The following is a 26,317-nucleotide window of genomic DNA, read 5'->3' as shown; positions in this document are numbered from 1 at the left end:
TTCATTAATTACTAATCAAAAATCATCTGAGTATCTTTTATGGGAACTGATAAATCCTTAGGATTAAAAGATAAGTAAGATATTGTGGCTACATGGCAGAAACTCAAATTTTAGTTATGGATTAGGAAAAATGGGTATATTGTAAAGTGAAAAGGTCTGTAAAAAATCTAATGAATAAAAAAGGGAAATTCAATTAAAACAGGTACAAAGCTATCAACAAACAAAGGAACACTTATACGTAAGTTAGGAAAAAAATATCCAGAAATCCTAGTTATTACTAATATAAACAGGAGTTCACACATTAAAATTAATTTCAACTTTCCTTTGGAGTTCATTATGTACAGCTGACCTTCTTGACCTGGGATCATTCATCATCGTAACAGCTGAGTTCCAGGAGCGATTGATGAAATAGTGAGGGAGCAAGTAGACATCTGCTTAGCCAGTTAAGTGAGCCCAACCAGTTCAGAAAACATCTTGATGACAGTTTCAGAATCATACCCACTTAATACTGAAATTTGTTTTGAGAATTTCTTAAATATATCTTGGGAAAACTGAAGAACTCAGATAGTATCATAAAGAATACTTTTCATAGCAGGAAGAGGAAAGGAGACAAAGGAGAAGGCCAAAAGCTTCTGCAATCTATTTATGAAAACGTTAGAGTTGGTCAGTCTGCCCCCAGGCTGCAGTAAAAGTAGAACATAATCCCTGAAACATTAGGTATTCTCTTTTGGTTGCTATAAGCAAATAGATGTTAAGCTCAAGACTTCTGGTTCCTGCTCAGTTACTCTTATTATAAGGGCTCTAATTGCATGCATGTGTATGTATATATTTCCTTCTCTTTAATAATAAGTAATTCTTATTAAAAAGCTAATCTTATAGATCAGTGATAAAATTCAAATTCTGTATTGTCATTACAATTGTTTCCTTCCTGGGGCAGGATCAGTGGATTATTCGCTGATACTCTGAGATTTTTTTCTGCAAACATCGGACTCAAACTCTATACATAGGTTTTAGAAGACAATTTTTTTTATCTCATTTCAAAGTTAGACTTTGACTATATCCTTTAGGGCCTTTGATTTGCTTTCAGAGGAAAATTTCTTACTTTATGAGTTTATTTACCAATAGCCTAAGGACTGCTCATAAAAACAGTCAGACTCCCACAGTCAGAAGTTGCTCAGTCACTCTGCTGTATGCCTCCCAGAAAGGGTTGTGGAGAAAATCCAGGCCTATTAGCTGCAGTCATTGAGCCTTATGAGCACCAGTGAGACACACAAAAAACGTGATTTCGGGGATTTAATAAACAGCACTTCTGCCCTTCCATTTCCCTCTTGGAATCTTTGTCTATAGGATGATTTAATAGTTGTTCACCAGCTTGGGCTCTCAGCAAGCATCTAGTATAGCAGTAACTATAACCTTTGACTGGCACACTTATTTACTACCAGTGAGGGTCTATAAAAATAGTGAGATATGGCTCGTTTCACCAAGCAACAAACTTTAGCACCAATAACAGTGCTGAGGGGAGGCTTGCAAACTGAGGAATGCTTTAGTGCTGCCTATTATCTCTAGCCGTGTGAACAACCAAAGACCATCCAAAGCAGCATAACATCTATGAAAAAAACAGTATGCTTGCCATAAAAACAGCCTCAGGAGAAGTTTCCTAGCCTCCAACCTTCATCCAGATTGGTATCCACAGGAACTCTAAATGGAAGTTCTGAAACCATCATTAATTAGTATTTCAATCATTTGCACCCTTTCCATTCTTAAAGATCTCTTGGTCATTGATTACCTACCTGGACAGCCTATACCTCTGTTGGTTTTTTTCCATTAAAACTTTAAATGGGATTTATAGATGATGTAATACAGAATTGTACACCTGAAATCTATGTAATTTTACTAACAATTGTCACCCCAATAAATTAAAAAAATAAATTAAAAAAAAAAAAAAAAAACTTTAGATGTCAAATATTTTTAGGATTTTAGAACACCTTCTAGTCTTTGATTTATTCATAATCAATCCTTGTCCTTGTTCCCCCACAGCAAGACATACTCCATGCCTTCAGTATTTTATACAGAGCACTAACCAATCTCAGTTGTCTTACTCATCTTCATTAGATGCAGAGAGACTGCGAGGCTATGTACCCCAAACCCTTCTCTCCCTTCTCCCACCTCCAAAAACAGCTATAATTAGCCATCTTTACCTTTGTAATTCAAGAGGTAAGACAAGTTAAACTTCTTTATTTGACAATGAACTCCATCCATTTTTGCTCTCATTCCCACTTGCAAAAGATTTATTCATATCTGCCCCTTAGAGCTGCAACTTCTTTCACTCTAGTAGCCTTGTTATCATCCCAACATCCTAGATTAGGATTCCTTTATAGACAACTGTTAGCGCAGAAAGGCCTTCTTGGATTTACGCTTCCCTAGGAAGGATGCTGGGTGTAGAGGGGCCATCTCCTCTGCCCACTCTTCTCTGTGGCTTTTTTCCGGATCCTAGTGTGACTCCATTCACTACCAGACTGCAAATTTGCTGTAGGTCATGACAATTTCTTTTGAGAGCTATTTCTCAGTATATAGTATCCCACTGCCTACCAAACAAATTTCAAATGCTTTAATATAGTATATAGTGAGTTCATGGGTCTCAATTAAGTGAGGTTACACAAAGGAAATGGATTTATTTTACCTGGTAGCTGTCTGTAAATTTTCTATGTGGATGCTCCTTTTCTTGCTGAGTTACCGACCACACACAGACATTGAACTGGAGGTCTTAGCTTGTATGTAAGGTATCAAAGAAAAATAAGAGGCATACAGATTTGAAAAGAAGCAATTTGACTATTGATAATCACAGACAGCATGATTGTCTACATAGAAAGTCCTATGGTATCTACAAAAAAGCTCTTGAATTTAGCAGGTAAAATAATGTGTGTCAATATATAAAACACAGTTGTATTTGTACATAAGACCAATGAACAACTAAGCATTGAAATAAAGTAAACTTCACAACTGCACCAAAAATTCAAATAATTAGGTATAAATCTTTTAAAAAAAAATATATATATGTATATACAGGATCTGTATGATAAAAAGTACAAAGTAATGGTTTTAAAAAGATATGAATAAATGGAGAGATATACTATGTTCATAGATTGGAAGACTCAATTGTTTTGAGATGTCAAGTCTTCCTAAATTACTCTAGATTTAACATAATCTCAGTCAAAGTCTCAGCAGGATTTCTTGTATCACAAAGCTTGACTCTAAAATGTATATGGAAAAGTAAATAAATTAGAATGGTCAATACAACTTTGCAAAAGAGCAAAGTTGGAGAGCTCATACTAACTAATGTTAAAATTTACTATATCTATAGTTATTCCTATAGTTCTCTACCAGAGTGAGATACAAATACACACTTTTTGGAAATAGCTGAAATAATTCTTAAAAAGAAAACTGAAAATACCAAGTTTTGGTGAGGTTGCAGAGTTAATGAATCTTTCCTGCATTGATGGAGGAATGAAAAATGGTTCAGTCACTTTGGAAAACAATTTGGCAGATTTTTTAGTGTTAAACACATGCTTACCATATGATCCTTTAGTCCCACTCCTAGATATTTGTCCAAAATAAATGAAAACTTATGTTCACCCTAAAACTTACACATGAATGTGTATAGCAGCTTTTTAATAGTTGCCCAAGAAATGGAAATAATCCAAATGTGTTATACTAAGTGAAAGGAGCCAAATCCAAAAGGCTTCTTGCAGTAAGCTTCTATTTATACGACATTCTAGAAAAGACAAGTTTGTAGGGATAGAAAAACCAATGATTGCCAAAGTTGAAAGGTGAGAGAAAGAACTGACGACCAGAGGAAATCAGGAGGGAATAACTGTGGTGGTTATACAACTCTATGTATTTTTCAAAATGCATAGACCTGTATGCAAAAAAAGAATACAGTTTAATGTATGTTAATTAAAAATGTTTAAAATATCTTTAAAATACTCCTGAGGTCATAGCTCCATATCTGGTAATCAACAATAAAAAGTCCCTAAACATTAACAGATGAGAACAAAATTAGCAGTCACACAAATCTTGGCCTATATAGATATTCTCATGATGATTCTAAAAGTATAAAGATAATCCAAAAGCATGAAAGAGTGACTACAATAAATCTGGAAGAATCTTATTTTTTTATTACAGAAAAATGAGAGACAGAAAATCTGGGTAAATTCTAACTACATATATAAAATGATTTGATTATCTTGTACTCAACCCATCAAATTGGTTATATAAAAATTTCATCAGTTAAGAAAAATATCCTGTGAAATACAGTCAAATATTACTTAACCATTGTTAAATTGATCTTGATCCATCAAAACAGTCACACTCATTTGTAGGCACTGCCTACACAAATTAGGAACTTGTATACAAATTTCCTAATTCTTCCCAGCTCAGTGCTTTTTCCACTAGTGCAGTCTAACTTTAATACCGAAAATGTGATAAATTCTGTCATGGGTTTAATTTTCTAATTAAGATAATAATTAGCAACTAGCTTAAATGTGCTACTCAGCGTAATATTACTGATTAACCCAGCAATGTACCTGAAGTATGACAGGCTAGTATGAGTCCTGTATGTGACCCTGTAAAGAGGCCTTGTCTGTGACAGGTGAATGTGATATCACCTATCTCCATCCTCATTGTTGGTGCCACCACCTGCTCTAATTTCAACAGTAAGTTGAATCATTTTGTTTTGGGCAATCATTCTGCTATCTAACAGCGCATACCATAAAATAAACTGGACCACACTGAAAGATTCAGGGGTTACAGCCAGAGCACTGACAGCATCTGAAACCCATGTTAGGAGGCCCCTGTGTGGAAAATTTTCTTGGAAATCTAGAATTTTATCTTTCAGACAGGTTTCCCCCCTTGTCATTGGGTACTATTTTTAAAGTACCCAATATGTTTATACACCGTTCTTACGATTGTGTGTGTGTTTCTTCCCTTAATTCAAAGCAAATTGATAAATATGTGAAGTATGTTAAGACATGGTATGGAGAAGAGGAATTTGTGTCTACATCTTTTCTGACTTTTAAAGATCAGAATATATTTCTTAATATTTTATTTAAAGGGTGTTATGGACTGAATTATGTCCCCCCAGAATTCACATGTTGAAGCTCTAAATGCCAGTGTGACTATATTAGGAGAGAGGGACTTTAAAGAGGTAATTAAGGTTGAATGAGGTCATACCTAATCCAGTACATTATGACTGGTGTCCCTGCAAAGTCTTTGTGAGAACACAGAAAATGTGGCCATCTGCTAATCAAGAGAAAGGCCTCAGGAGAAACCGAACCTTCCAACACCTTGATCTTAGACTTTGCATCTCCAGAACTATGAGAAAATAAACTTTTGTTGTTTAAGCCATCTAGTCAGTGGGTTTATTGTTTGTTTTGTTTGTTTGTTTGCCTCTCAGGTCCTTGTCTTTTTATTTTTCTCAGCAAACAAACTTTCTCAGCTTTTGGAAGCACATATGGACAAAATGTAGCTTTCCCACAGATCTTGAATTCCATATTTCAATTCCGGCCACTGAGAAGACTGATTCAACCCTCTCAGTCCAAATTCCAAAACCTCAGGAGACAGAATCTGATTGACAAAGATTGGTCAGATGTCCACCTCTCGTCCAGTTGGCCATGGTTAGTGGAGCAAGGTCATGCCATACGGTACCAACACAGATCCTGGAATCCTCTGGCACTTTCCACACTGAGTTGAAATGATTTGTTCTGTATCTTTCTCTCCTGTGGATTCCCATCTCCTGGAGAGCAGGGATAGTATCTTATTCAGCTTTCTGTCCTCTGAATCTAGCGTGATGTCTGACACACAATAGGTATTCAATACACATTTGTGGAGCTCAAAAACATAGGTAGAGACTGAAGACATCCTGACTAAGGTTATACTTCTCCTTGGAGGAGTTATATCCAGAATACATGGACATTGACCAAATTCAGAAAAATCAAGTTCCAAAGGACTATGGTTGTAAGTGGTAGCAAATGGTGTTGTGTTGATAAATACATAGTATAGTTAGAAAGGTGGGGGATTTAATTGTGTTCCAGAAAGATATGCTGTTAAGACTTTGTAGATGAACCAGAGAGTTGAGACAATAATGATTTAAGTGAAAAAAAACCCCAAAAACAAAAAACAATTTGGCCTTTCTTATTTGAAGGTGAGAGTATGAGATGAACAGTCTGTGGTATTTTATTATGGCAGCCGTAGCAAACTAACTAGCATCGTTTCTCACTATAATGTAACCTTGAGTTTGACAGTGACTTTCAGGGACTTTGAAACTAATTAGAACCTTTCAAACAGATTTTGAACTGATTATTCATAAAAGCTACACAACATTCTCATGCATTACACCACAGATTTCCAAAAGAAGACCTTGAAATCAAGACTGAAAATAAAAGTACTGGAAATTGCTTCATTTTCTGTCTTACTTTGTTTCTGGAATGGCTGAGTTTGGAATGCTGTTCTGTCATTATGTTTAGACAGCCAAAGGTGTTATAGTTCAGTACGAATTTCCCAAAAATGATACTCAACTCTCTATAATATCCAGTAATTCACTTTTGTTTCTTTGAAAAAAAGAAAAACTATGTGTTTATTTTTAAGGAACAAAATATTCATTAGGTATGTGACTTTTGCTGAAGTTTTTGACTCATTCTCGTTTATGATCATGAGTATTTAATTATTTTAACATTGATGCTTTGGTATATGCTTTAATCGCTTTATATAGAACAGTTGTAAATGTATGGCTATCATGTTTGTTAAAATAAAAACAACACCACTAATATAATACAATTTTTATTTTAGCTCAAATCGTGTCTTAACAAACAGTAGCAATGCTTTTCCTGACTATCTTACAAATATATTTTCTGATGCAATTTTAAGATCTATAACTTCTTTTGTTAGGTCATTATACAGCTAATACTTACAATTTGATATTTTTAAAAGCTCTTTAAATACTTTAAGACAGTCTCGTGAAATCTAATATCTAATATGTCTCTCCAACTGGAGGGAGAGGGTTAGCATAACCACTGATGAAATAATGGAAACTATCCACAAATGTATTAGGCTCGAGGTGTTCCTAATCTGGCCACTTAAAAGGTGGTTTGGGCAGCAAAATCTGCAAAAAGGGATTGAAAGTGTGGCTTTTAGTATTAGTTTGTGTTGATGAATCTTCTTGGCATCCTCAGTGAATTAAGTGGTTAAGAACTTCTTGAGAATGCTTCATAGGTGGCTTAGGAGCCTGGAGACAAAGCAACCAGAATAACAGAATAATGTCAGTGTGGCCAGTAAGCTCAATCTCAAAGTATGAAATAGGCGCATTTGAATGTGTCATTGCACTTTTTCTCTTACTTCTTTAGTTCTTTTCTTCCTTCCTCCCTCCCTCCCTCTTTACAGAGTGTCAGTTTCCACACAGGAGTATTCACCGGAACAAGACAGATATATTCTGGACCTTTCCTAAGTGTACCTCCTATCACAAACTATCTCCCTATATTGTCAGGGCTCTTCTGTCATGTGGTGCTATTCATCTTTTAATATGTTAGTGAAAATTGTTTAATTATTTGGTATTATCTTTTATGAGATATTTCCTATGAATGACATTTGAACTAAAATTTGGAAAACCAATTCCTAATTAGACTTTTAAAGCATAGTCTAATTCTTCATCAGCCTAGTAGAATAAAGAGTTTTATTCCTTATATGTATTTTACAACTGCCTTCTTTCACCCAACCATAATAATAACTAGATTCCTTTGAATTCTCATTACAGTACTTGTATTATCTGCCAGGTTTGCACCTGATAATCAATACCTGGTAATGAAAGAGGGGCCATGCAGGGTAGAACTGATATGTTAATTAGGTCTCACCAAAGGATAAAATGACACCTAACATTCTTTCTTTAATTCTAAGGTAATGAAATATATACATACAAATAATTATAGTATTAGTTAGTTTGGCTTGGTTTCATCATTGTACTGGGTTATCAGGTAACCACAAAGACTCCATGCATGAACACACAAGTTTTTCTTGTTCACCCAACATGTCAAGAGTAGGTGCAGGATCTTGGCTCCACAGTCACACAGAGCACAGGCTGTTGTATGCATCACATCCTTTTAGCTGCATCCTATCGAATACATGGTCTTCTTGGTTAGAGCAGAACAGAGACTGAAATTGTACACGGACTTGGCACTACTTCTGCCAGTAAGTTACATATATCACTTTCCCTCACAGCCTATTGTCCAATATTAGTCACAGGGTCCTGCCCAATTACAAGCAAGTGGAAAACTGAAATCCAGCGATGTGACTAGAAGGAAAAAAGAACTCCATGTGGGTGAACAACAAAACTTTCTACCAATAATTCATCTTAGCAGACCCTCTAGTAGAGTGACAGTGAATTACTGATTTTAAACTTCATGTAAGCAATTTTAATGCACCTAAGAAAATTGTTACACGTATGAAATCACTTTTTAAAATGAATGTATCAAGTAATACATATTCAAGTTGGTGTTGTACCACTGCAAGGATATGTGTATTACACCTCAAGATACTTTTTTTGGAAATCCTTCTTGAAAAATGTTTTCAGACTTGGCTAAGTAATACATATCCATATATGGCTTTAACTTCATAACTTATTGGTGAAAGAGTTATTCACTTGATAACTTGTCTATTCTTGGGGCTTGACTTCAAATTTCATTTATATATGTATGTGTACATTTCATTTATCTCTTCAAAAATAAGCCAAAGTATTTCATGCAGGCTTTGAAGAAAATTCAAACAAATTCCTAGAAATGTGTTAACAACTTGATCATAGGATGTGTAGTTAGATTCCTCTAATGCTTACCTGAGGGAATAGCACATTTGAAAGTATAATGTTAGTTCCAGTGTTTTATTTGGAGTGCTTCTTGTTTCTTTAACTTCATAGTTATACTTATTGTAAAAAGTTCACGAAGGAGAATATTTAGAAAGTCAGTAAAATTTAAAGTCCCACATTAAACTGAGCTGTGAATATAAATTGGTAATAAGCCAAGCTGATTGGCACTGCCTATCCTTTTATTCTGCGTGGGCAGCAGTTTTTCATTCCTCTAACATTTGTAATAAAGCAAAGCTATAGGAAAAGTCAGAAATGAAATATGAGAATTTTGAAAGGCATATTCCTCATCACAAAAAAAAAATGACATGAAGGGAAAACATATCATGATGATTAACTACTTCATATTATCACCAACAGAAGTTTTCTAACACACAAAGACTAAACAAAGGCCAATTATGGGTATATAAGGAGATAGTAGACTCACAGGCAATTTGTAATTCCTCATCAACCTTTATATTTTTTGCAGTTCAGGTTTTTCATACCCACCTGGGGACTTGCAAGACAAGCTGTGCAGTACCAACTTTGTACCTCCATCCCACTTTTCATTTTATTTCTCAGAAGCATGCTTCCCAGATTTAGTTACTATAACTAACAAAATAATGCCACTTGTTCCAATGACAACCGAGAACCTGCACAATCTAATATTACATTAATATAACACAGCCCAGCCATCCTTATTTTCTTTCAAAAATATTTGTCATTGCTGAACCAGATAACCTTTCCAGAGGAGTAAATTATTTTAGGAAGGCAAGTTAGGCTTTGGAATTTATAAAGAATATAAGTCATGAGCATTCAACAGGGTAAGATATTGCTTTAGATGTCAGGCCATCTTGATAAAAGCCAGTGTCTCCCCCTAAGGTACCAGCCTTTAGAATAGGTATCCCAATGTTATTAATACAGGTACCGCATAGCATGGTGGGTATTTCTAGTCCATGCTCTCGAAATCTGGCTAATGAAAATGTCTGCTGTGACCATGGTAATCTCACTGGGATTTCCCCTGACATTAGAGCATTTTTAGATCTTCCTCATATTAACTATTAGAACGTCTTTAGTCAGTTTCCCAGAGATCTTCTGAAAAATCCGAATGGCCTCATTGAGGATTCTCTTAGGAATATGTCCAGTTCAGTCATAAATCCCTGGAGACTCTGAGACACTTTGGTTAAAGGCATTAGAATACCTAAGACAGATGACTGCTGTACTTGGAGAACAGACCATATTAACTGCAAAGTACTTCATCACAAAGATACTGCCAAGAGAGTTTTCACAGTTCAGTTTTTTCTTGCTTTTATCCAAACAAGCTTTGCCAGGCTGCTGCTGTGTTGCTGAAGTTTATAATTCTTTTTTATGGGTGTGATGGTCAGTGTGATGTGTCAACTAGGCTAGGCTACAGATTCCAGGGATTCAAACAAACATACAGGTATTGCTATGAAAGTATTTTGTACATGGGACTTAACTACAGTCAGTTGACTTTAGTAAGGGAGATTATTCTAGGTCGTCTTGGCGGACCTGATTTGATCAGTTGAAAAGCCTTAGGAGTGGAACTGAGGCTTCCCTCAAGAAGAAATTTGTATTTGTGGGCCGCAGCTTTACTCAGAGCCAGGCATCCTAGCAGCCCTTACTGACAGTCTGCCCTTTGGATTTTGGACTTGACTAGTCAGCTTCCATGATAAATTGAGCGTCTTACTGGTTCTGCTTCTGTGCTGGAACACTAGCTGATACCATGGATAATATACCCAGGAAGTCCTGAACCAGTATTTGGAATAGATCTTAGACTCAGAAAAAAACTCACTCTGTAAACTGGAAGCATTGCATTATTAGAAGTTTCTGCTAGTAATAGTTCATAAAACTACTATTTATAGACTGAAGAGCTACACAGAAATATCAGGCATTGGCTTACTCACTCCGGGTTGTGTAAGGTCGTCTTGTGAAAAATAGGACAGTCTTTGAACTAGTGCAGGCATTCTTATCTCAGCAAACATCTTCATTTAAACCTGAAAGAGTGTTGTTGCAGGTGTGCCATGCTTTGCCTTTTCACAGCTTTAAAAATCTCCCGAGGGGAGGGGAGTTTGCCAGCTTTATTCTAAAGCAAACCAAAGTATTATTAGCTTATTTTAGAGTCTGTGCAAGAGAAAGTGGTTTATCAAATTTTTGTACCCTACTTTTTTAAAAAGCTGTCAAGACGTTAAATAGCAATGTCATGGTATAGCACATTAGATTTTGGATTGACCTAAAATATGCAGATGATGAACTTGAGATGGATTGTATATGTGCTCAATCACCTGCCCAAATGCCCAAGTTATGCAGAAACATCATTGGAGTCTTGGAGATGTGATGACATGGCTGCCACACCACAGTGTTTCATTTTGAGGCACTATTATATCTTATCCAAGTTTGACTTTTCTTTACAGTAACTTTTCCGAGAGATAAATGAGTTTCGCCAAATCAGTTAGTATGCTTTTTTAAAAAAATAATAAGAAAGTAGTCAGTATTTGTCCATAATTTCTTCTTTGAGCTTTGGCTACCAGGGAGTTGCAGAATAAAATTCAGCTTCCAAATATGGTTATCTACATGAGATTTATTTTATTATTTTATAGCTCCCTTTATGATTTTAAATGTTGTCTTTCTTTTAAATGGTCACAAAAACAGAGGCTGAGTTAAATACTTGGGCTCCGGTTGTCTCTTAGAGAAGTCATTGCAGAAAGAGGCGTGAGGGGGAAGAGAAAAGAAAAGGGACAGATGAATAGCAGGGGCGTTCAAAACATCACCACAGTGGGCAGCACGATTCGGTTTATTCAGATCCTCATAAGTATACAACATGCCCCCCTGAAATGCCCCTGCAGGATGGGATTGGAGCCTTTATCCAGTGAGATAAACTCACATACAAAGAAGACTTATCAGACTATTCAATAGCACCTGTCCCATATTAATGGTGTCTCTTAAGTTATTTTTGCTGTGAATGAGGCTTCAGGTAGAAAACCTGGATGTAGGATACTAAGGGTAACAGGTAAGTCTGAATGCTCACTGTTGCTGCGGCTGAACTCAGAAGTGGGTCAAGGAGGCTGATACAGAGTCCCAGGGGCATCTGCTCAGTCATATTATGTGTGTGCCTTTTGGTACAGCACTTCTCAGTTTTCTGGAACATAGTTGAGGAGAAATACATGCACACACACACACACACAAACACACACATGCACACACACACACACACACACAATCATTACTTTCAAGTATACTCTGCAAGCTTTTTCTTATTTTGGGCATATTTGATTGAGTTTGAAGCTACAATTTTAAAGGAGAGGAAAGAAGGAGTTGAATGAGAGGTTTTACGAACAACAAGTGAAATAAATGGATGGAAAAGTGTCTGGACAAATGTATGTCCAGTAGTTGTACTGGAATGGAATGAAGGCATTTCTATTCTCTGCAAAGGCTTTACATAAACTAGCTAGAAGCATCACTTCTTTTTTCATGGAGAAAGAAGAATCGATCAGAAGATTCCTTGGAAATCTTTCTCACTCCAACAATTTGCCCATTTACATGCATGTTGACCCATAACCCGCCTTCCCTTTCACCTATATGGATTAACTATCTGCATTCTTCTAAAGGCCAAGCCTGCTACCCACTCCCTCCCACCTGCTGGCAGGTATGGTTCCAGTGACTTTCCCTCTCTCTTGTATCACTACTTTTTAATCAGGAAAGAAAAAGCAGTAATATTTCCCATTAAAGGGAAAACAAAAAATAAAATAAAAAACCTTAGCCTGCTTTCCCGCCCCCGTCTTCACAGCTCCATTTCTCTGCTTCTCCTTGCCACAAAATTTCTTACATGATTTATGTAGGCTCTTTGCCTGCAGTTTTTCTCCTTTCTCTATCCTTAAATCCATGCCAATGATACTGTCTCCACCAATCCACTGAAATGACCTCCACATTACTTATTTAATAGCAACTTCTCCATCCTCCCCTCACACTGGCTCTCATCAGATTGAACACAGTCCCTCCTTTCTGTCACTCAGCACCCGGACACCATCCTCTCTTAGTTTCCTCCTACTTCATTGGTCACTTCTCTCAGGGCCTGCTCACACCTTTTCAAGGTGAGAGAAAGCTGACTGAAAACAACAATAAAACTTAAACACTGCCAAGAAAAGCTAGTTAAAGGAGTAAATAGGGAAAGAATAGGGGGTCTTGGACAGTTAAGAGTGCAGGCTGCTTTTATGTGGTGGTAAAAGAAGTGCTTCTGGATCTCCTCAATGTGTACAAGAAACTTAACCCTCAGTGGTCCTCAGATGCTGGTGAAACATGACATTGAATTCCTGAATGTGCCCAGGGAATAAGCAGGGCATACAGGTTTTAAAAAATAATATAATTTTAAAATGCAAATCTATTAACTAATATAATTAATTAAATATAAATCCTTTCAGAACCAATATATAGTCGTAAGAAGCCAACAAAGATTTCATAAAACACAGCAAAGGTCTTCTCATTACTGTTTGTCTTATAAAATTCTAGCTTGAATATGATAGGAAATTCAAGACAGCTATTCTAGAATCACAGAAGTTGTACATTCTTGGCAGGAGAGGAAATAACACATTAGAGAAGACAAGCCCATTAACATGGAGCTCGAATGGAGATAATTAGTGGTTTCAAAATCTTGAAATCTATGGTCACCTACTGTGACAGGAGTGAGAAGATAGAGTAAGACTTTGAGGAGCTTAATCAAGTGATCAGAGGTACAGGACAGGAAGGGGGAAAAAATCTACTTGTCCACTCAGATGGAAAAACAAGAAAATGGTAGTGTCAGAGACCTCGGTGAGAAGACTGAAGTGCTCAAAGCAAACAGTATCTAGCATTTTGACAAACTGTGTGGCAGTGTGATGGAAGAATGTGTGAGCAATTTTCTAGAAAAGAAAGACCTTCCCATAAGTGAGATGTGTTTACCACAATATACTTTCAGCTGTTTATACAAAAAGTGTCAACAACACATATGTATCCAGGAGGCGTATTTCTATTAATCACATTCTCAACCCACGAGTTATAAAAATTATTGTATAGGACAGTTCCATATGGTCAGGCCATCTGCTAAAAGACTTCCCTCAAGCAGATGAAGAAAAATACAATTAAAGAATGCATGTGGAATGTTTGGGGCCATTTTTATGCATTCCTAGTTTAGCTAAACTTCAACAGCTGTCTGCCAAATTATATTCACATTCACCTACTGACCAGCATCACAAAATATTATTAGAATTCAAAGCTGCGTGTGTCTGGGCAAGGTTTCCCACATTTCAAGATCTTTCCGAAGGAGGTAGAAAACAATAGGAAGTATTTCAATGCTGACATCAGGGTTCAGAAGAGAAACACTTGGTTTGATGGGGGCAGCTGCAAAAGCACAAACTCTGGAGAGTGTGCCCTCAATGAACTCACCCTGACCCAGCTGCTTCTGCTGAAGGAAGAGTCTGACTTTGAATATGGAGGAAACTAGGCTTGCCTTAGAAGGTAGAAGTTTTGACATACTCTACCAGACTACAATTCCCAGACAAATTTCCTTAATCATTTTATTATAACGCTTCATTTTTAAGGACATAGCAAACTGAGCATATCATTGGTACCAAAGATAATCCCAACGTGAGAAAATGCATTTATTGCTTTTTTGTAACCACTGAAGGAAAAAAAAAAGCACTGCATTCCAATGACTTCAAACAAGAAAATGTAGCATATATAGGGAAAATCTGGCAAAACTATTATGAGAATCTAGTTTTATAATTTGTTTTTATAGTGATCTGCCTATCTATTTTGACCCTCAGTTCTTCACCAGATGTAGGACTTGCTTTTTGCCAAGTCACAAAAATTATTGTGCTTTTCAATTCAGTACCCATTCACATCGGTTGGTCTAAAATTTCTAAACAAATGTATAGATTTTAGATAGTCATATTTGTAAACTTTTTATGTAAACTGGTCATAAATGTCATAGAGAGAGTATCTCAAAATGGGAAGAGGGGCACAGGAAGGGAGCTTGGTTGGTCAATTAGTCTTTAATACTATCCAGATAGGGAATGTTGTGATTGGTTATGAGAAGATGAGGCTATATGTCATCTGGAACGTACCTGACTCAGTGTAATGGATGTGTTTCTTAAGACTGTTTTGGGCCGGCCTGGTGGCTCAGGCGGTTAGAGCTCCATGCTCCTAACTCCGAAGGCTGCCGATTCAATTCCCACATGGGCCAGTGGGCTCTCAACCACAAGGTTGCCAGTTCAATTCCTCGAGTTCCGCAAGGGATGGTGGGCTGTACCCCCTGCAACTAGCAACGGCAACTGGACCTGGAGCTGAGTTGCACCCTCCGTAACTAAGACTGAAAGGACAACAACTTGAAGCTGAACAGCACCCTCCACAACTAAGATTGAAAGGACAACGACTTCACTTGGAAAAAAGTCCTGGAAGTACATACTGTTCCCCAATAAAGTACTGTTACCCTTCCCCAATAAAAACAAAAAACAAACAAACAAAAAAAACCCTAAATAGAAAAACAGACTGTTTGTTAGTAGACAGAGGCAGTGATCTATTTGTCTCTATGGGATGCACACCAAATTTCTACTACTATGTTTAAGCTAGCACCAGACCTGAGCAACTAGATTGTTTTTTGTTCCTTTACCCTCCAATAATTGTGCTCTCTTTGATTCCAAAGACAAAATATGACCAAGCCTCATGCTGAGAGCATTCAAAGAGAATGAGAAACAAGTGCAAATGTATGAACAATGGCACATTCAGTCTCTTTACAGATAATTAATTAATTACCTAATTAATTCCACGGAGTGGTCTTCCTGAGTCCTTAATACATTGCAGAACTAGTCCCTTGTGATTGATTGAGGAGGGGGGATGGTGTATGGCAGCATCATCAAGTTTAAAGTCATAAAAGTTATAGAATATAAGAGCTATAGAATAGTTATAGAACATAATCAGCAATAGCTAATTACATAAAATTCTCATTTTACAGATAAAAAGAAACAAGAGTCTCAGATAGGGGTCATAACTTATTCAGACAGACAGCTGATAAGCAATAGGACTAAACCTAGGATGCCTAGCTTGAAATTAGAGCTTTTCCTTTGGGCAGCTCATAAAATTTTACTAAGGACCTTTCAAATCTATTATCTGCCATCTTTGGACTAAACGCCATGCACTGAAAATTATAATATAATCTCCCAGCCCACACAGTGAGTTATGAGTCAACTCCTACTCAGGATGAATCTCAGCAGGTTTGTGAATCATAGCAGTCCCTCTTACTCCACTTTCCTATGTCTAAATTTGAAGGGAGGAAGAAGAAAACATGGGGGAGATAGAACTACCTGTCTCTCCAGCTCTGCTGGGAGCAAGAACATGAACCCTTTCTCCAGTGGCACTTCAGCCAAACTGGATTTGAGATCACCTACAGGAAAGCGTTAGTTGTGGTGCACAGTGCAACTTATTGAATATAACACTGTGACTTAATAAGAATGGAATTTTGTCTAATGGTTTAAACATGCTCATTAAGCAGACGAGATACTACTGTGTGTTTATAATATGTGTATGTAAAACACCAAAGCAGAATATGACAAACCATGTTATCATTGTCTATAACAGGACATGCTTTATTCTGACATCTGGAAAATTTGTAGCAGTCCCCCCAATTAATATAGGACATTTGCATATCTGTATAAGACAACAGTTCGTATAGCAGATGCCAATGCATCATTAATAAAATATGTTCAGCTACTATGTACTTCAAAAATTTAAAGGAATTCTCTTTACCAAGGTTGAGAGCTGTCTTGCCTTTTTCATGATATTACAAAAAAGCCAATTATCAAATATGTTAGTTATAAGTGTTTATTCATGGATGTCTTATAACACATTGAGGAAGTTTCTTTATATGTTTAGCTTATTGAGCATTTTTATCATTGAGTGGTATTGGATTTTGTTAAGTTCTCTTTTTAAATTTATTGATATAATCATGTTTTCTCTAACTTTCATTAACATTTATTGATTTTGAGATGTTAAGCCAACCTTGCATTTCTGTGATAAACTCCATTTAATCATGGTGTATAGTCTTTTTAAAATATATATTTCTGGATTCAGTTTGCTAACATGATAATTTTTTGAGTTTTTGTGCCAGGTGATAATGTCTATAGTATTCTGTTGTTGTGATGTCTGTGCTCCTTTGGTATCCTAGTAAAACTGGCCCCAGAAAATGAGTTGGGGACTCATTCTAGTTTTCTATTTTAACCTCCTCTTCCATTTTTAAAAAGAGTTTGTGTTGAATTTCGTATGATTTCTTCCTTACATGCTTGGTAGAGTTCATCAGTGAAAGCATTTAAATCTGGGCTTTGCTTAGCAAAAAGATTTTTAATTACTGCAAAAAAATCAATTTCTTAATTTGATATACATTTATTTAGATTTTCTGTTTTTTTCTTGAATAGTTTTGGTAAATAGCGTACGTCGAATACTTTTTCTATTTTGTCTCAGTTGTTTGCTTTGTTGGCATAAAATTACTTATAATATTCCCTTATAATACTTTCTGTAGGGTATGAAGTCATTTTTCTTTTTCATTCCTGATCTTGACAATTTATGACCTCTTGCTTTATTTCTTGGTCAGTCTAATTAAAGAATATCAATTATATTGATCTTTACAAAAATCCAAATTTTGTTTCATTGATTTTATTTCTTAGGTTCTTCTATTTCATTAACTTCTGCTCTCATTTTTACTTTCTCCCTTCTTACTCTGTATCTGACTTGCTCTACTTTATCTCAATTCTTGGAGTAGAAGTTTAAATTATTGATTCTCTATTTTTTTCTAATTTAAGCATTTATGGTTATAAATTTCCCCCTAAGCACTGAATTAGTAGCATCCCATACATTTTGACATACTTTTAAAGTGTTTACTTTAAGACATTTTCTTGTTTTATTTTTTATTTCTTCTTTGAGTCATGAGTTACATAGAAGTATTTTTTTAATTTCCATATATTTAAGAGTTTCTCAAATATCTTTTCTTTATTCGTAACTTAATTCTCTTATGGTCATAGAACATACATTGTATGATTTCATTCTTTTGTCTTTTACTGAGCTCTGTTTTATGAACTAGTATATAATCTACCCTGAAGAATGTCCCATGTGTTCTTGAAAAGAATGTATATTCTTCAGTCATTTGGTAGTATGTTCATTTGGTCAGTTGGATTGATAGTGTTTCACAAGTATGTAGCCTTACTTATTTTGTTTCTAACTGTACCAATTATTAAAGTGAAGTATTGAAATCTCCACCTATAAAATTTTAATTGTCTATTTCCTCTTTCATTTTCCAGGTTTTGTTTCGTGTACATTGCATCTCTCTTCTGAAGTATGTATGCATTTTTAATTGTTATAATTGTTATATCTTTTTGGTGTATTGACCTTTTTGAGAATAAGGAATGGCTCTTTTTTTCTCTAGCAACATTTCTTGTTTTAAGTTCTATTTTTGCTTGATATTAATGTAGCCATTCCAGCTCTCTCATAGGTATTATTTGCGTGATATGTCTTTTTCCATCTTTTTATTTCAGCAATTTGTGTTTTTGAACCTTGAGTTTGTCTCTCATAGACAGCAGATACCTGTATCTCCTCCTTTTGAATGGAGTATTTAGTCCATTTACATATACTGCAATTATCAATATAGTTGGATTAATGTCTGTCGCTTTGATATTTGTTTTTTTCTGTCTCATGTCTTTAATATTCCCTTTCCCTTATTGCTTTTTTTGTGTGTGTTAAAATATTTTCAGTGCATCAGTTTTACTTCTGAGTGGATTGTTTTAGCTATGTATTTTTTGAGTTATTTTCTTTGGTTAATTGGTTGCTCCAGTTACAATATGCACTTTCAATTTATCACAATCTGCTTCAGTATGATAATTCCAATAGAATATGGCAACTTTGCTCCAAAATAGCTCTGATGTGCTTTTTACATAGTCATATTTGTTACTTTAACATTTTAACATTCATGCTTACTGATATTCTCTGGAAAGCCCTAAGAAGTCATAATACTCATATATTCAGTGGGTGTTATATCTGTTTATTGTTGATGATGGTCTTTTCATTACTCCTTCTTTGAGCACAGCTGGTAAACCATATCTTTCTTTGATTCTCAGATTCTGCAGGGAGTGTAGATAGTAGTATAAAGAAAATGAATTGTCTTTTATCACTTTCTATTTGAGGTGGATTGACTGGACCCCTGCTTCATAATCCCCTCAAAGGTAGCTAATAATACAGATACAATTGCCTACTAGATTTTCTAAGAATCCACAAATTATTTGCCCAAGTATAATTTTTATCTGGCCTCTGAAGGAGTTTTATTTAAAATATGACAAATCCACTTTATTTAGTAAAAGTTATGACTCTAAATATCTATTAAGTCATGACATAGGTTAATCAGAAAAAGTCTAGACTTAATTCAGGGTTGATTCCTACTGCCTGTCCCCTTGCCCACAGCCAGCAGATGCCACTGTGTGCCCGGTGCTATGGGTGCATGGCCTTGCCATGCCTAAAGAAGCATATCTTCCCCATGGGTTTTCTCACTGCAGGGCCTGCTCTCTATCTTCTGCCTTTGAGAATATGCAGCCATGAGTTGCAGGCTAGATACCTGGCTTTCTCTGGCAAACTCACAAGAGGGGACAGAGTTTGCTGGTTTGTTTGCTTGTTTATTTGTTTGTTTGTTTATTTGTTCTCACTTGAGCCATAACCTTTCCCCTTCCCTTCAATTCCTTTTTTTTTTTTTTTTCACATTTCGCTTGGGATCTTTTTTTTTTTTTTTTTTCTATTGGTCCCAATACACATCAGTATAGAAAGCCCTGGGCTTTCCAACCGACTCACCAGAAAGGGAGTCCACCAGAAAGGGAACTATGTGGTAGACTAGTGATTCCATAATAAGTGCTATCACTGATGGGCAGTGAGAATTCTTTCAGGTTGTAGTGAGTAAAGTATAAATATCTCTAGGCATCATTTCAAAAGCAATCTCCTTGTTTAGTACGCATTCCTTTAATATATCACTGTCATTTTTCATTATAATTCTAAGAAATCATTTGGATTAAAACAGGATGTTTATAGAAAGTCCCCTTGCTTTTACCCAATAAGGCTTTTGGAGTCATGGACATAGTAATGCCATGAACTTTACAACGAGGAATGCTGAGTGCTTAAGCTAACTGAGTGCCAACTTGCCAGTCTGCTTGGCGTTCTGTTAGTAGGTCCTCGTTTATTTTCTTCAATTTTTCTTCATCACAGAATATAGATATCAAACTGAGATGTCAATATACATATAATTTATACTGGTAAATGCCATGTTATCTAGCTTCTGTTTTGAAAATTCTCCCAGACTCCTCTCCTCACATCATTGTCTGACCTTTTTTTCCTCTAAGTGCTTTAGCGTTGAATCATTAGAAAATAGTACATTTAATTGTGAAATATATATATATATATACATATATATATATATATATGTATATATATATATATATATAAACACACACATATATAAAACGTGATGTCTCACTATTGTTAACGTCTTGACAAACTATAGTACAACATCAAAACCAGGAAATTGGCATTTATAAAATCCATAGAACTTATGCAAATTTTACCATTCATACATGTATGTGTGTGTGTGTGATTCTCTACAATTTTATCACATGGGTAGCTCTGTGTGACCATCACCACAATCAGGATACTTAACTGTATCATCACCACAAGATTCCCTAGTCCTACCCCTTTATAGCCACATCTGCCCCAATCCCAATCCCATGTCTAAACCCTAGCCACCGCTAATCTGTTCTTCTTATCTATGATTATGGCACTTCACAAATGTTACACAAGTGGGTTCATGAATGAATCTAAAGTAAGTGTCCTTTTGAGACTGGCTTTTTGCATTTAGCATAATTTCTTTGAGGTTAATCTGAGTGGTTATCTGTATCAGTAGTTCTTTCTTTGTAATCACTGAGCAGTATTATGTGATATGAATGTACTCACCGAAGGACCATCTGAGTTGTTTTCAGTTCTGGATTATTAAAAAATAAAAAAATAAAAAATAAAAACCTGTTGTGAACTCTCATGTACACATGAATCTGCATGAATTAAAAAAAAAAAATTTCTCTGTGATGTATGTCCTAGTCATGTGGTAAGTCGATTTTTAGTATTGAAAGTAACTGCTAAACTATTTTCCGCAGTAGCTGTACCAAAGGCAATGAGTGAATCATCTAATTTCTTTGCACCCTCTCCAGCATTTAGGGTTATCACTAGTTATTTTATTTCAGCTCTTCTGATAGATGTGTTGTGATGACGCCTTTGGTTTTAATTTGCATTTCTCTAATGTCTAAGATGATGATGATGGTGATGATGATGATGGTAATATTTTTCATAGTTCCTTCTTTGAATACTGTTGGTAAACCTGTTTCCTTGACCCTCAGATGATGTTGAATATCTTTTCACATGCTTCTTTTTCATCTGCATAGTCTCTTCAGTTAAATATCTATGTTTACCTTTTGCTTATTTTTAATTGGATTGTTTTTTTACTAAAGCTGCGTTTTTAGGAATTCTTTATATATTCTAAATACATAATTTTTTAGATGTGTGATTTGCAACTACTTCTCCAAGTATGTAATTTGTCTTTTCATCCTAATAATAGAGTCTTTTTACAGCATAAATTTTTAATTTTGGTGAAGTCCAGTCTGTCAATTTCTCCTTTTATAAATCATGCTTTTGATGTCAAATGTAAGAACTCTGCCTAATCCTAGGTTCTAAAGATTTTTCTCTCGGATTTTTTTTTTTTTTTGGAAGTTTTAGAATGTTCTGTTTTATACTTAAGTCTGTGATCCATTTTTGAGATAAATTTTGTATAAGATGTGAGTTTTAAGTTGAGGTTCATTTGGGGCCTATGGATATCCAATTGTTCCAGCTACCCCTTGTTTTTGTTCTTTTGTCAAAAATTAATTGGACACATATTTGTGGATGATATATTTCTGGCTTTTCTGTCCTGTTCAATTGCTCTTTGTCTATCTTTTCACCAGTTCCACAATGTCTTGATAACTATAGTTCTAACACTGGGAAGTTTGATTCTTCTCGCTTTATTCTTTTTCAAAATTGTTTCGACTATGCTAGGATATATGACTTTTAAAGAAAAAACACATACTCTATAGATACATAAAACTAACAACAGGAAGGCCAAGGCTAGGAGCCATATGTATAGTAACAAAACATCATGCTGTCAGTAAAAAAAAGTGGATTTGTATAATCTAAAGAAGAAAAATTTTAAAAAAATCTCTATTATTCTATTTCTAAGATTAACTGTTAGGAAGTAATCAGGAAACTGTTGTTTGCTGCCTAACAATATGAATTGTGATACTGCTTCTAATGGCCCACATTTTGAATCTACTAATTCTAACAGATTGGGGTTATTCAAAGTATGGTTCACTTTCTAATGTTGGTCTGAAAACTGGTTTGTAGTGAATCCATAATATGATAAGGTAAGAAATTGAAAGTAAGTGTTAAACTTTTATAGCACTTTGACAAGATAATATCCTGTCTGTTGAACTTAATAATTTAAAAATAGAAGCTTCTACCCTCATACACTGTTGGTGGGAATGCAGACTGGTACAGCCGCTGTGGAAGGCAGTGTGGAGGGTCCTCAAAAAATTAAGAATAGAATTACCATATGACCCAGCAATCCCTCTCCTGGGTATCTACCCAAAAAATCTGAAAATATTTATACATAAAGACACGTATGCTCCAATGTCCGTTGCAGCTTTATTTACGGTGGCCAAGACATGGAAACAACCAAAATGTCCTTCGATAGATGAAGGAATAAAGAAGTTGTGGTATATATACACAATGGAATACTATTCGGCAATAAGAAAAGATGAAATAGGACCATTTGTGACAATGTGGATGGATCTTGAGATTATAATGCTAAGCAAAATAAGTCAGACAGAAAAAGCAGAGAACCATATGATTTCACTGATGTGTGGTATATAAACCAAAAGCAACAACAACAAAAAAGACAAATGAGAAACAAAAACTCATAGAAACAGACAATAGTTTAGTGGTTAACGAGTGTAAGGGGGGGGTGGTAGATGAAGGTAAAGGGGTCAAATATATGGTGATGGAAGAACAACTGACTCTGGGTGGTGAACACACAATGGGATTTATAGATGATGTAATACAGAATTGTACACCTGAAATCTATGTAACTTTACTAACAATTGTCACCCCAATAAACTTTAATTAAAGAAAAAAATAGACGCTTTTATTCTATGCTCGTTTTTCTTTTCTTTTTTTATTGACACTCATTTTATTATCACTTATTTTTTTGACACTTATTTTAACTTGTGATAAAAGTAATGATCCACTACAGACTAAAATATTGTTAAAAAATTGCTCTTTCATCCCAGATAGCTAAGAAGCAGTGATTAGACCCATGCTTCCTAACCTATATAATTTTATAACACAAATTTTAAAAAGTTGATAATGTTTGTATGGGACACTGGAAGAAAATCAAGGGTACTTAATAGCTGTCTAAGTGAGTTTGAGTGAAAAAAATTGTTTTACACAATATAGTTATGATAAAAAAGCATATTTCAAAACAGGAAAGACGTTAATTGTTGAACCAAATAAAAATATTTTCCAATTTTTTTTAAATGAGAAATTTGAACTCGGTTCTGTGCAGGTGATTCTCTGCATCAGGACATAAAAGAGTTGAATTTCTATTTAAGGAATTTAACAAATTTTGCTTTTCTTCAATCACTAAACAAAACCTTGAAATTTCTTGTTGGAGAACCCTGTTTGATTTTTAATCCAACTATACTGTTTTCATAGAAAGCACTTCAAAGTATCCAGGATGCTCTAATTTGCAGAATGATCATGGATTGTCAGAACAGTCGTGCTGCAGTTCCCTGAATGCATCACTCAAAAAGCTCATCAAGAGGAAATGGACAGAGTTTTCTGATTCGTGGAAACAGAAATAGAAGATGTTACCTGGAGCTGCCATTACTAGGTGCCGCATTTGGCCTCCTTTCCCTTCTACCGCGTCTGGCCACATGATGATCTTTTCAGCATGTTTCTTGGTGCCTGGAATATAAACCCCTTCAACAGCACTCCAGGCCCTCCGCCACAGTGGACAGCAGTGGTGAGCTCTGCAGCTGGCCCCTGATGAAGACATCCAGGTAGGAGAGCACCTCCTTGACCTTTCCACCGTGTCCTCACGGAACAGCATGTGCGTGGTACACTCCTAGCTCATAGCCTACCGGGACCACAGGCCGCCTCATTACTTACTGCCCTGTTCCAAGGAGCACCAAACAGGCTGCTCACAGACAGGCAACCGAACCAAGTTCTCCCCTACTCCCTTGGGCCCTGCCAAGTTGCCACCAGGGAAGAAAAAAATCAGGATCTCCTGGCTCATCATGTTGTGTCTCCGCACATCTGTTTGGAAGCTCTGCACCAGGCTGTATGTTCTTTAAAGCAGGAATCATCTCTACCTTGCTCACTGTAGTACCACCATGTCCAGCACAGTTTCCTATTACATAGTATATGCTAAATGTAGTAAAGAGTTGCTGAATGAATTCATTTCCATCAATACATGACTGGTTGAATAAGTATGATCTCTTCATACAAGAAAATGCTATGCAACCTCTAAATTGAATTTCCCAGGAAGCTGTCAATAAATAACCCTGGGCAAAAAAGTTAAGCTGCCAAACAGCATGCATAATATAACCCAATTTACATAAATTATATATGGGTTTGTTTATACATATGGCAATACCATGAAGAATGTTAACAACTCGGGTTTTGTCTTATTTTAAATTTTCTAATTCTGTTTTTCTCTAATCTTTCTACAATTACTTACATAGACAGTGCCTCACAGAGCATTAACAGGGATGAGTTATGGTATCGGCAAGAGGAGTAAGTGAGCAGCCAGTCCAAAGACTGACCTTTGTTGTCTTTCTTTTCAGTTGACCACGCTGTGTATGAACTGAGCAAATACACATTGTGTACACTTATAGAATAGTTTGTATTTTCCAAAGGTCTTCCATATATCACATCTCATAAGCTTCTCAAGTAAAATTATGACTCTTGTGCTCCTTTCCTTGCCCCAACTGACAGTGTGTTTTCCTAACTTTTAAAAGTTCCTCCTGTGTGAAGTCCTTCTAGGAGTGCCCGTTAGTGAGATGAATCAACATGTATCTTTGGGGCATGGTGGTTACTCTGTCTTCTCTTGTTCAGCATCATCACTCACCCTGCTCCATGCCTACATGGAATTTTTACTAAAATTGTTCTTATGGTTTGTACTTGGATGTTATTTTCTTAAAGCACAAGACTATGGAGAATAAGGCAGAAACAAATTCAAACAAGGTCAGTCATGTGTACTTAGACTCACTCCTCTGTGTTCATGGCTAAAAACTTGGTTAGTCCACATTCCTGCTCCATCTGACTCCCTGCTAATATCGGGTTACGATGACCTACACGGTCCCTGCCCTCTGTGCACCTAGACTTCTAGCTGCCCACGTCAAGACGCTGTCTTACATTCCCAAATGTTACTTAAGTTTAAAGCTCAAACCCCAGCTTTATAATAAATGAACTAAAAGACAGAAAGGTAAAATGGTGAACCCAGGGACACACAGTCAGTGATGGAGTTTAGACAACACAACCTACTGTGTTGTTTTTCTCACTTGTGACACTGTTGTAATTACAAAATGATAGTCATATAGTTTTATAATTGCAAACAAACTTTTAAACACAGCTGTTTTTAAAAAATAAAATGGGCTTTCTCCATCACATTTTTCAATAGAATAGACATGAACATTTCTAACAATCTTCCTGCAGAGGGAGAACACATGTGTTATTCAAATAGCTCCTACACCATTCCCCTGAAATGGATTTAGTTAAGATCAATAATTGTTTTGACTTTATTTGTCTTTTGCATTTTTCAAAACGCAATGTTCTTTTCTGAATATAAAAGAAAATTGAGACAATTAAGAAAAACGTGAAAACATAAGTTTTCATAATCCTATCACACAGAGCTAACCACATAAACATCTCATAATATGTTTTTGGCAGTTGGGTCTCTAAGCAATTTTAATTGATAATAGATCATGAGCATTTTTCTGTATCATTAAACATATTTAAACATAATTGAAAATGCAATTTTTAATTAGATTATTTTAAAAGCTTTTAAGAGAGCTATCAATCAATCTATATGCTGTATTTGTTTGCAAACATTTTTCTCAGATTGCTTATCAATTTTATGGCATTTGCAATACGTAGAATATCTTAATTTTCATGCAGTATAATTTAAAGATCTGTCTTTTTGTACTTCTATTCAGAGAATGACCTTTCCCATGTTTGAGTAAGGTAAATATTTACATAACTTTTCTCCTAGTCCTTTTAAATGGT

The 26,317-nt window shown here is 35.7% G+C and overlaps 1 long non-coding RNA gene across 1 annotated transcript in view; it reads left to right on the top strand.

Annotated features, from left to right (window-relative positions):
• The window catches only part of LOC141570434 (uncharacterized), a 475,324-nt gene that overhangs the window by 399,807 nt on the left and 49,200 nt on the right, over positions 1 to 26,317 (top strand). The window contains exon 4 of the long non-coding RNA XR_012494439.2: positions 18,220 to 18,254. This is a non-coding gene — a long non-coding RNA (uncharacterized LOC141570434). The remainder of the gene's footprint in view (positions 1 to 18,219; positions 18,255 to 26,317) is intronic.

The sequence above is a fragment of the Rhinolophus sinicus genome, chromosome 3 (genome assembly GCF_057876585.1).
Source record: "Rhinolophus sinicus isolate RSI-liver-muscle chromosome 3, RSI-T2T, whole genome shotgun sequence".
NCBI lineage: Eukaryota > Metazoa > Chordata > Mammalia > Chiroptera > Rhinolophidae > Rhinolophus > Rhinolophus sinicus.
Note: the sequence above shows the minus strand (reverse complement) of the source record. Positions and strands in the feature narration are given on the sequence as shown.